General features: G+C 45.1%; 1 long non-coding RNA gene across 1 annotated transcript in view; it reads right to left on the minus strand.

The window, feature by feature from the left end:
* Window positions 1-207: 207 nt before the first annotated feature.
* The window catches only part of LOC135050758 (uncharacterized), a 40,963-nt gene continuing 28,000 nt past the window's right edge, over window positions 208-13,170 (minus strand). Inside the window, exon 3 of the long non-coding RNA XR_010241790.1 lies at window positions 208-620. This is a non-coding gene — a long non-coding RNA (uncharacterized LOC135050758). The remainder of the gene's footprint in view (window positions 621-13,170) is intronic.

The raw sequence follows: 13,170 nt of genomic DNA on the forward strand, positions 1-13,170 counted from the left end.
CCAGAAGTCGGGAGTAACTCGGACATGGCAGGAAAGTAGGCAACTATGGGTTGTACTAATAAGGAGCCTTCGCCAAATGCAAGGATCAGACATAAAAGGTGCTACCCTAAGCAGTATGACTGTCTGCACACTAACCTCCACCAATGCAGTAATGAGTCACAGAGGAAAAATATGCATTTTTATTTTAATAAATATGATGCCATAACTTATTCTTTCAGCATGCAGCTCTACTTAAAAATGGCCCTCACCTATAAAACCAACTTTACCCAATTGGGGTTAAGCTCACACACTCCTTATATTTATACAGCTTTTTTTTTATATATATATATATATATATACCTGTAGGATGATGAGTAACATTGGATTAAAAAGGGTCAAAATGAATGCAGAAATTAAAACGTAAAAATCATGACATAGCTAAAGACACATGACACAATTAATGTGGAACAATTCAGCAAAGAGCTGTCAGATCCTGATGATTTTCAATACTTATCCCAGGTTCCCTGAAGGTTAAAGGTCACGGATCCCTGGAATATTCCACTGGGCAGGAATGTTTTCATCTCCATAATGTTTTATGATACAGCAGATGTTCCATCTAACTCTTCAATCGTAAACATGACCTGTAAAAATTGCAAGGTAAGTGTGTTTTGATTAATTATACGCCATTCTAGAAGTCTCTTATTTTTATCACATGAATAAAAACATTAAGATAATCATTTACAAACTACTTAATTTAAAACACAAAGTGAAATCCGGTTAGACAAATTTTAGTACTGTATTGTAAAGTGATTTATACCGAGGCTTTCACAACACAACCCCCTGACTACATGCAATGTCATACTTTATTATAAAGGATGTTGTACTTTCCATTAGATCAAGGTCTGCAACTAACTTGAAGTGTGTATACTTCACTGCTTTACAGCAACAGCAAAAGAATAAATAGCTGCGAGATGGAGCCACATTTTATGACAATACCAAGGTCTTTCTAATGTTTTAGTTTATGAACAAATAAGCTTGGCCCCAGCATATTAAGCAAAACGAGCAAGTAGAAAAAAGCTTATGTACTTTATTCTGCTGACAACCAAAAGTGACCCTCAAGTGACAAAGAAACCCTAGGTGGGATACTAAAATGTGGCTGTTTAAGTGCAATCTAAGGTAGAGGGCCTGATAACATTGGTATGCTAATAGAAATCTATTTACCACCGAAAGTGACAAAAACATCAATCAAATCAGAAGAAGCTATTAAGGATTGTTAACTCCCTTCTAGATGGAAAGCAATGATTTCTTCTCTAACATAAATAAATATTCATGAACTGAATCTGTGTGAGAAATGTCACTAGTTATTGAAAGGTTTGTGCACAAATTCAGCAAAAAGAATGATGATAAATTTTGACATTATATTATTTACCAGTCATATTTAGTATTTAATTTTCAATATAATGTATGATTCCTGTATAAACTTAGTACATAAATGTTAAAATACACTGACAAACTAAAATACACTGCATAGATTAAGAAAAAAGTAAAAAAAATAGCCTAAATTGAATTTTCATATTATATAAGATTACTGGAATGCCAAGATGTCATTTAGAAATAGATGACTTGAAGTAAATTGGACTTTTTGGTATAGTTGATGGTTTATGCATGGACATTAGGATTCTGTGGGTTTAAGAAACTTAGGGGGAATGTATTATACCTGCAATTATTGTGTGGGTATAACGCTTCCTGCTTCACCTCGTTACCGAGGCGAAGCAGGAAGCAGCAGTGCCGAGATATACAGTATTAACGTCTCAGATGCTGAAGTGGGTGAGTGAAAACTGATGCACTGTGTCTCTCCCCGGATGACTCTGCTGCGCATGTATGAGATCTCGCTACTCTTGCGAGATCTCACATGCAGCCCGGAGCTAGCACCCACTGCAGCAGGTTGTGGTGTGTGGGCAACCACACCTGCAGCTGTCGAAATCGATTGCTGCAGGTGTCGGAACAGTCAGTGCTACTGACCGTTCATACATTGCCCACAATATTGGCATGCTATTTTGTAGACAGCAGCGCCGATATAGACAGGGTGCACATTGTACACACATCTGCTCCATTATACATGGGGGAGAAGCAGTATCAGCGCACATAGGGGGTCATTCCAACCTGATCACTAGCAGACTACTTTTAGCACTGCTGTGATCAGTTAGTCACCGCCTACAGGGGAGGGGGGATTAGCTGTGCAGGGCTGCAATCCACTGTGCAGAGACTACACAAGCAAAAAGTTTGTGCAGTCTCTGCACAGCTCAAGACTTACTCACCCGCTGCGATGATCCTTCCTGGAGCTGACGTCAGGATGTGTTTTCTTCGGCACTCTCAGAAAACGGTCAGTTGCCACCTCCGGCCGGCCCCCTCCTGTCATTCTTCTTGCGTTTCGCCGCTGCAAACGATTTCTTCGTTATTCCCCTTGCTGCCCGGCGACGGGCGTCACCAGGCAGCGACGCGCCTGCGCATTGCCACCAGTGCACATGCGCAGTTCTGACCCGTTCACACGGCTGTGAAAAACTGCAGCGTGCGAACAGGTCAGAATGACCCCCATAACTGCTTCTCCCCCATAACGACATTTCTTACATCTACCCCTTAGAATCCTACTTTCTATATTATACAATTCACTAATGTGTAACACTAGGGATGCTATATGTCATGGATTTTCTAGGATCACACCGCTTTTGGGCTTCCATTGTGCCATTGGACAACTGTGTTCAGGATGCACATATGTCCCGGTTTAACAGTGAAGTTGGGGCTGGGCACTGAAGGACAGAAGAGGGGCCGGGCACTGGAGGGTTGAAGAAAAGGTCTGATGATGTGGAGATGGTCACCAGTGGCCACTAGAGATGAGCGGGTTCGGTTTCTCTGAATCCGAACCCGCCAGAACTTCATGTTTTTTTTCACGGGTCCGAGCGACTCGGATCTTCCCGCCTTGCTCGGTTAACCCGAGCGCGCCCGAACGTCATCATGACGCTGTCGGATTCTCGCGAGGCTCGGATTCTATCGCGAGACTCGGATTCTATATAAGGAGCCGCGCGTCGCCGCCATTTTCACACGTGCATTGAGATTGATAGGGAGAGGACGTGGCTGGCGTCCTCTCCATTTAGATTATAAGAGACTGAGAGAGATTTACTGGAGCTGACTAGGAGGAGTACTGTTACTGTAGAAGTGTAGAGACTGAGTGGAGAGAGTTTACTAGTGAGGACAGTGCAGTTTACTTTATAATCCGTTCTCTGCCTGAAAAAAGCGATACACAGCACACAGTGACTCAGTCACATACCATATCTGTGTGCACTGCTCAGGCTCAGGCCAGTGTGCTGCATCATCTATTATCTATATATAATATTATATATATCTGTCTGACTGCTCAGCTCACACAGCTTATAATTGTGGGGGAGACTGGGGAGCACTACTGCAGTGCCAGTTATAGGTTATAGCAGGAGCCAGGAGTACATAATATATTATATAGTGAGTGACCACCAGACACACAGTGCAGTTTATTTAATATATCCGTTCTCTGCCTGAAAAAAGCGATACACACAGTGACTCAGTCAGTCACATACCATATCTGTGTGCACTGCTCAGGCTCAGGCCAGTGTGCTGCATCATCTATTATCTATATATAATATTATATATATCTGTCTGACTGCTCAGCTCACACAGCTTATAATTGTGGGGGAGACTGGGGAGCACTACTGCAGTGCCAGTTATAGGTTATAGCAGGAGCCAGGAGTACATAATATATTATATAGTGAGTGACCACCAGACACACAGTGCAGTTTATTTAATATATCCGTTCTCTGCCTGAAAAAAGCGATACACACAGTGACTCAGTCAGTCACATACCATATCTGTGTGCACTGCTCAGGCTCAGGCCAGTGTGCTGCATCATCTATTATCTATATATAATATTATATATATCTGTCTGACTGCTCAGCTCACACAGCTTATAATTGTGGGGGAGACTGGGGAGCACTACTGCAGTGCCAGTTATAGGTTATAGCAGGAGCCAGGAGTACATAATATATTATATAGTGAGTGACCACCAGACACAGTGCAGTTTATTTAATATATCCGTTCTCTGCCTGAAAAAAGCGATACACACAGTGACTCAGTCAGTCACATACCATATCTGTGTGCACTGCTCAGGCTCAGGCCAGTGTGCTGCATCATCTATTATCTATATATAATATTATATATATCTGTCTGACTGCTCAGCTCACACAGCTTATAATTGTGGGGGAGACTGGGGAGCACTACTGCAGTGCCAGTTATAGGTTATAGCAGGAGCCAGGAGTACATAATATATTATATAGTGAGTGACCACCAGACACACAGTGCAGTTTATTTAATATATCCGTTCTCTGCCTGAAAAAAGCGATACACACAGTGACTCAGTCAGTCACATACCATATCTGTGTGCACTGCTCAGGCTCAGGCCAGTGTGCTGCATCATCTATATATATTATATATCTGTCTGACTGCTCAGCTCACACAGCTTATAATTGTGGGGGAGACTGGGGAGCACTACTGCAGTGCCAGTTATAGGTTATAGCAGGAGCCAGGAGTACATATTATATTAAAATTAAACAGTGCACACTTTTGCTGCAGGAGTGCCACTGCCAGTGTGACTGACCAGTGACCTGACCACACTGACCACCAGTATAGTTAGTAGTATACTTATATTGTGATTGCCTGAAAAAGTTAAACACTCGTCGTGTGACTTCACTTGTGTGTTTTTTTTTTTTTATTCTATAAAAATAAAACTCATTCTGCTGACAGACAGTGTCCAGCAGGTCCGTCATTATATAATATATAATATATACCTGTCCGGCTGCAGTAGTGATATATATATTTTTTTTATATCATTTATCATCCAGTCGCAGCAGACACAGTACGGTAGTTCACGGCTGTGGCTACCTCTGTGTCTCTGCACTCGGCAGGCAGTCCGTCCATAATTGTAATACCACCTAACCGTGGATTTTTTTCATTCTTCTTTATACATACATAGTTACATAGACATCTTCTCTTTATCAACCAGTCTATATTAGCTGCAGACACAGTACAGTACGGTAGTTCACGGCTGTGGCTACCTCTGTGTCTGCACTCGGCAGGCAGTCCGTCCATAATTGTATACCACCTAACCGTGGATTTTTTTCAGTCTTCTTTATACATACATAGTTACATAGACATCTTCTCTTTATCAACCAGTCTATATTAGCTGCAGACACAGTACAGTACGGTAGTTCACGGCTGTGGCTACCTCTGTGTCTGCAGTCGGCAGGCAGTCCATAATTGTATACTAGTATCCATCTCCATTGTTTACCTGAGGTGCCTTTTAGTTGTGCCTATTAAAATATGGAGAACAAAAATGTTGAGGTTCCAAAATTAGGGAAAGATCAAGATCCACTTCCACCTCGTGCTGAAGCTGCTGCCACTAGTCATGGCCGAGACGATGAAATGCCAGCAACGTCGTCTGCCAAGGCCGATGCCCAATGTCATAGTACAGAGCATGTCAAATCCAAAACACCAAATATCAGAAAAAAAAGGACTCCAAAACCTAAAATAAAATTGTCGGAGGAGAAGCGTAAACTTGCCAATATGCCATTTACCACACGGAGTGGCAAGGAACGGCTGAGGCCCTGGCCTATGTTCATGGCTAGTGGTTCAGCTTCACATGAGGATGGAAGCACTCAGCCTCTCGCTAGAAAAATGAAAAGACTCAAGCTGGCAAAAGCAGCACAGCAAAGAACTGTGCATTCTTCGAAATCCCAAATCCACAAGGAGAGTCCAATTGTGTCGGTTGCGATGCCTGACCTTCCCAACACTGGACGTGAAGAGCATGCGCCTTCCACCATTTGCACGCCCCCTGCAAGTGCTGGAAGGAGCACCCGCAGTCCAGTTCCTGATAGTCAGATTGAAGATGTCAGTGTTGAAGTACACCAGGATGAGGAGGATATGGGTGTTGCTGGCGCTGGGGAGGAAATTGACCAGGAGGATTCTGATGGTGAGGTGGTTTGTTTAAGTCAGGCACCCGGGGAGACACCTGTTGTCCGTGGGAGGAATATGGCCGTTGACATGCCAGGTGAAAATACCAAAAAAATCAGCTCTTCGGTGTGGAGGTATTTCACCAGAAATGCGGACAACAGGTGTCAAGCCGTGTGTTCCCTTTGTCAAGCTGTAATAAGTAGGGGTAAGGACGTTAACCACCTCGGAACATCCTCCCTTATACGTCACCTGCAGCGCATTCATAATAAGTCAGTGACAAGTTCAAAAACTTTGGGTGACAGCGGAAGCAGTCCACTGACCAGTAAATCCCTTCCTCTTGTAACCAAGCTCACGCAAACCACCCCACCAACTCCCTCAGTGTCAATTTCCTCCTTCCCCAGGAATGCCAATAGTCCTGCAGGCCATGTCACTGGCAATTCTGACGAGTCCTCTCCTGCCTGGGATTCCTCCGATGCATCCTTGCGTGTAACGCCTACTGCTGCTGGCGCTGCTGTTGTTGCCGCTGGGAGTCGATGGTCATCCCAGAGGGGAAGTCCTAAGCCCACTTGTACTACTTCCAGTAAGCAATTGACTGTTCAACAGTCCTTTGCGAGGAAGATGAAATATCACAGCAGTCATCCTACTGCAAAGCGGATAACTGAGGCCTTGACAACTATGTTGGTGTTAGACGTGCGTCCGGTATCCGCCGTTAGTTCACAGGGAACTAGACAATTTATTGAGGCAGTGTGCCCCCGTTACCAAATACCATCTAGGTTCCACTTCTCTAGGCAGGCGATACCGAGAATGTACACGGACGTCAGAAAAAGACTCACCAGTGTCCTAAAAAATGCAGTTGTACCCAATGTCCACTTAACCACGGACATGTGGACAAGTGGAGCAGGGCAGGGTCAGGACTATATGACTGTGACAGACCACTGGGTAGATGTATGGACTCCCGCCGCAAGAACAGCAGCGGCGGCACCAGTAGCAGCATCTCGCAAACGCCAACTCTTTCCTAGGCAGGCTACGCTTTGTATCACCGCTTTCCAGAATACGCACACAGCTGAAAACCTCTTACGGCAACTGAGGAAGATCATCGCGGAATGGCTTACCCCAATTGGACTCTCCTGTGGATTTGTGGCATCGGACAACGCCAGCAATATTGTGTGTGCATTAAATATGGGCAAATTCCAGCACGTCCCATGTTTTGCACATACCTTGAATTTGGTGGTGCAGAATTTTTAAAAAAACGACAGGGGCGTGCAAGAGATGCTGTCGGTGGCCAGAAAAATTGCGGGACACTTTCGGCGTACAGGCACCACGTACAGAAGACTGGAGCACCACCAAAAACTACTGAACCTGCCCTGCCATCATCTGAAGCAAGAAGTGGTAACGAGGTGGAGTTCAACCCTCTATATGCTTCAGAGGTTGGAGGAGCAGCAAAAGGCCATTCAAGCCTATACAATTGAGCACGATATAGTAGGTGGAATGCACCTGTCTCAAGTGCAGTGGAGAATGATTTCAACGTTGTGCAAGGTTCTGATGCCCTTTGAACTTGCCACACGTGAAGTCAGTTCAGACACTGCCAGCCTGAGTCAGGTCATTCCCCTCATCAGGCTTTTGCAGAAGAAGCTGGAGGCATTGAAGAAGGAGCTAAAAGGGAGCGATTCCGCTAGGCATGTGGGACTTGTGGATGCAGCCCTTAATTCGCTTAACAAGGATTCACGGGTGGTCAATCTGTTGAAATCAGAGCACTACATTTTGGCCACCGTGCTCGATCCTAGATTTAAAGCCTACCTTGGATCTCTCTTTCCGGCAGACACAGGTCTGCTGGGGTTGAAAGACCTGCTGGTGACAAAATTGTCAAGTCAAGCGGAACGCGACCTGTCAACATCTCCTCCTTCACATTCTCCCGCAACTGGGGGTGCGAGGAAAAGGCTAAGAATTCCGAGCCCACCCGCTGGCGGTGATGCAGGGCAGTCTGGAGCGACTGCTGATGCTGACATCTGGTCCGGACTGAAGGACCTGACAACGATTACGGACATGTCGTCTACTGTCACTGCATATGATTCTCTCAACATTGATAGAATGGTGGAGGATTATATGAGTGACCGCATCCAAGTAGGCACGTCACACAGTCCGTACTTATACTGGCAGGAAAGAGAGGCAATTTGGAGGCCCTTGCACAAACTGGCTTTATTCTACCTAAGTTGCCCTCCCACAAGTGTGTACTCCGAAAGAGTGTTTAGTGCCGCCGCTCACCTTGTCAGCAATCGGCGTACGAGGTTACATCCAGAAAATGTGGAGAAGATGATGTTCATTAAAATGAATTATAATCAATTCCTCCGCGGAGACATTGACCAGCAGCAATTGCCTCCACAAAGTACGCAGGGAGCTGAGATGGTGGATTCCAGTGGGGACGAATTGATAATCTGTGAGGAGGGGGATGTACACGGTGATATATCGGAGGGTGAAGATGAGGTGGACATCTTGCCTCTGTAGAGCCAGTTTGTGCAAGGAGAGATTAATTGCTTCTTTTTTGGGGGGGGTCCAAACCAACCCGTCATATCAGTCACAGTCGTGTGGCAGACCCTGTCACTGAAATGATGGGTTGGTTAAAGTGTGCATGTCCTGTTTTGTTTATACAACATAAGGGTGGGTGGGAGGGCCCAAGGACAATTCCATCTTGCACCTCTTTTTTCTTTTCTTTTTCTTTGCATCATGTGCTGATTGGGGAGGGTTTTTTGGAAGGGACATCCTGCGTGACACTGCAGTGCCACTCCTAGATGGGCCCGGTGTTTGTGTCGGCCACTAGGGTCGCTAATCTTACTCACACAGTCAGCTACCTCATTGCGCCTCTTTTTTTCTTTGCGTCATGTGCTGTTTGGGGAGGGTTTTTTGGAAGGGACATCCTGCGTGACACTGCAGTGCCACTCCTAGATGGGCCCGGTGTTTGTGTCGGCCACTAGGGTCGCTAATCTTACTCACACAGCTACCTCATTGCGCCTCTTTTTTTCTTTGCGTCATGTGCTGTTTGGGGAGGGTTTTTTGGAAGGGACATCCTGCGTGACACTGCAGTGCCACTCCTAGATGGGCCCGGTGTTTGTGTCTGCCACTAGGGTCGCTAATCTTACTCACACAGCTACCTCATTGCGCCTCTTTTTTTCTTTGCGTCATGTGCTGTTTGGGGAGGGTTTTTTGGAAGGGCCATCCTGCGTGACACTGCAGTGCCACTCCTAGATGGGCCCGGTGTTTGTGTCGGCCACTAGGGTCGCTAATCTTACTCACACAGCTACCTCATTGCGCCTCTTTTTTTCTTTGCGTCATGTGCTGTTTGGGGAGGGTTTTTTGGAAGGGACATCCTGCGTGACACTGCAGTGCCACTCCTAGATGGGCCCGGTGTTTGTGTCGGCCACTAGGGTCGCTAATCTTACTCACACAGCTACCTCATTGCGCCTCTTTTTTTCTTTGCGTCATGTGCTGTTTGGGGAGGGTTTTTTGGAAGGGACATCCTGCGTGACACTGCAGTGCCACTCCTAGATGGGCCCGGTGTTTGTGTCGGCCACTAATCTTACTCACACAGCTACCTCATTGCGCCTCTTTTTTTCTTTGCATCATGTGCTGTTTGGGGAGGGTTTTTTGGAAGGGCCATCCTGCGTGACACTGCAGTGCCACTCCTAGATGGGCCCGGTGTTTGTGTCGGCCACTAGGGTCGCTAATCTTACTCACACAGCTACCTCATTGCGCCTCTTTTTTTCTTTGCGTCATGTGCTGTTTGGGGAGGGTTTTTTGGAAGGGACATCCTGCGTGACACTGCAGTGCCACTCCTAGATGGGCCCGGTGTTTGTGTCGGCCACTAGGGTCGCTTATCTTACTCACACAGCGACCTCGGTGCAAATTTTAGGACTAAAAATAATATTGTGAGGTGTGAGGTATTCAGAATAGACTGAAAATGAGTGTAAATTATGGTTTTTGAGGTTAATAATACTTTGGGATCAAAATGACCCCCAAATTCTATGATTTAAGCTGTTTTTTAGTGTTTTTTGAAAAAAACACCCGAATCCAAAACACACCCGAATCCGACAAAAAAAATTCGGTGAGGTTTTGCCAAAACGCGTTCGAACCCAAAACACGGCCGCGGAACCGAACCCAAAACCAAAACACAAAACCCGAAAAATTTCAGGCGCTCATCTCTAGTGGCCACCACTTGTTATGATGTTAATGACCAGACACTGGAGGGCAGAAGAAAAGGTCTAATGATTCAAAGGTGGACCCTGGCAGCCACCATACGTTATGACGTCAAGACGTCAATGGCAGCCTGACGTCTTTTTCTTCCCACCAACTGCAGTGTGTGAGCAGTCTGCCTGGAGATAGCATAGTATACACAGAGCTGCTGCTGTTCTGTGGTCCAGCTACAGCCACCACCACACAGCATGCCAACTAGCCTTGCAGTGCTATGGGTGTATAGCCACCAGCCTCTGCATTGTACTGACACTAGGGGCTTCCCCACAGCCAGAGTTGCTCTATAGGTTAGGTGACCAAAGTATGTACCTTTCTCCTCCTGAGGGGTGGAAAGAAAGAGATAGTAATTAGGGGGCAGCAGCCTGGTGTTACATATAATCTGCTGCTGTCTTCTTCGACTACTACATACCCCATCATTCAGCCTCTCAGCAGCAGCAGGAGCCCAAGTGTTACACGCTGCTGGAGTATCCATTTTCTACATACCCCATAATTCATCTTTCAGCAGCAGGAGCAGGGATGGCTGCACAGTGATTTGACACTGACTGGAGGATAGAGGTGTTGCAGCACACTATACCAGTGCCAGGCTCAGTGTGGTATCACATGTATGGGGCCCTGGTACTGCACTCACCCCTGGTATCCGGAAACTCAGCTCTCCCCCATGCTGCTGCTGCTATGGTGTATATAGTGTCACTGAGATTTGACTTCTGCAGCTGTACCGTAATGTTCCGTGTGTTCTGCAATCGCCTGGTGAGTACCTCATTTCTCTTCCACAGTCCTAATTACATAGCCAGCTTACATTAACATAACTCTAATTTGCAGCAATATAAAATGTGCATTTGTTTACCTATAATCTCAGTGGCATAGCCATATGAAGCATGAGGTATGAGATAGAGTACCGCCCATCATAGGGAATAAATGTTATATAGTTAGTGGGTTAAAGTTTGTGATTTATTTTTCATTACTTCTTTACTGGTCATTGCAATGTTGCTTTCTATCAACATAATATGGAGTGTTGGTGCTGTGTAGGTACATGTTACCGTGTGTCAGTGTCAGTGGTTTATGATATGCAGGCATTGCAGTGCTTCCTAGGTGACTATCTGCCTATCGGGGGTTGGTCTGGAATGAATATATTCAGGATAAATTGTGAACTTTAAATTTGTGCTTTAAATGTCCAAAACACAACCAAATCCTATGTACAATCTGTATCTTGCCATTACGACAATATAATTCCCATATTATGGAGTGTATGCAATAGGGTGCAGTAAAGGTTGACTGCACTAGCAAAATCCACGCAAATGTTTTAATTATGAAATATAGCAACCCCACGTATCTCCATATAGCGCTTATTCTACCAACTGTAAACTTTTTAGCGCACCCAACATGGCTGCCTCATCTGGTACTTCTGTAGGTAGGATGAACAATGTGTGGAATTGATGACTTTTGGCATGATTCTGAGCCAGACACAAATCAGCTGCAGGTACAAATGGTCACTGGCATCCAGATTTACTCATTTATGTTAATGCCAATATCTGTACAATTTTGAGTATAGTTGCACCACCCAGCGTTTTTCTGACATCATTAGTATTGGCACTTACACCTAAATCATGCTGGGTGGAAAACAGATGTTCTATCGGCATATGCAAAACTCATACTAGCTTGCACCTCTCACTACGTGCCTACTACTGGCTTGTATGTGTTTGCCACCCAGATGATACCCAGAAGCATACACAGTTTGGTACAATCGCTAGATGAATACATATGGACTTGCATTTAACTCAGGTCCTCTATGTGTTTATGTTGTTTGTATATTGTACTTTGAATCTCCCCAAAGTGTAATCATTCCTCTGCTTATTGCTTATCACACTCATTAAAACTAAGAAGTGTGCCCAAGATGGCTCCATCACCTGGTACTTTTGTGGCTCAGATATACATTATATATGGAACTGATGGAGCGGCAGTGATTGCAGTCTGAATCCCTATGTGGAGTGCACTCACACAGCAGGCGCGCTGCGTGGGCGCACCCCTACGTGCGCACATCTATGATCAGATCTGAATTACCCCCTTTGTATTTCATATTTATATACACAGTAATCATTGTAGTGCATCCAAGATGGCTGCCTAATTTGTAATCTCTTTTTCCTCTCATCCCACTCTATCCTAAACCTGCTCCAATCTGACTTTTCATCTCATCTTTCCGCAATATCTGCCCTACCTGAGGTCACTGATGACCTCACCCACAAAGGTTAGTTCTTAATTTTTATACTCCTTGACCTCACATCAGTATTTGGCACCATTTACACCCACTTCTCTTCCAAACCCTCAACTCTAATTGCTTTGTGTCTCAGCTGGTTCACCTCCAACCTATCCAACCACTCCTTCTCCATATCTACTATCATCTCCACTTCACCATTGCTTCACCCAAGGTTCTTTCCTTGACCCTTGGTACTTCTTCTGCAAGCTTATCAGTTTCTTTGGACTTTGGACCTAGCTACCATCACTATTCTGACAATAATCAAATGTACCTCTCTTCCCTGGACCTAGCTCACACTGTTATCTCCCATGTCACCTCCTGTCTGTCAGCAATCTCATCCAGGATGGTGCAACACTGCATGAAACTCAATATTTAAAAAATGGAACTCATGGCCTATCCCCAAGTCAAGGGTCCCTCTACTAACTTGCTTTCCAACTCGGTTGACAATGTCAGATGTCTTAGTGTCACCATTGATTCTGCCCTTTCCAAACATCCAATCCCTTTCATGATCCTGTCATTCCATATGTTGTATTTCCAGATTCAGACCTTTAGTATTTCCATAATCAGAACATGTATCATACTCTAATATACTGAAATGCTTATTCATGTTTCCCATCAGTCCTTTCTTGACTAACACCTGCTTCATCTCTCATCAGTCTATCCTT

Source organism: Pseudophryne corroboree, chromosome 2, assembly GCF_028390025.1.
Source record: "Pseudophryne corroboree isolate aPseCor3 chromosome 2, aPseCor3.hap2, whole genome shotgun sequence".
Lineage (NCBI taxonomy): Eukaryota > Metazoa > Chordata > Amphibia > Anura > Myobatrachidae > Pseudophryne > Pseudophryne corroboree.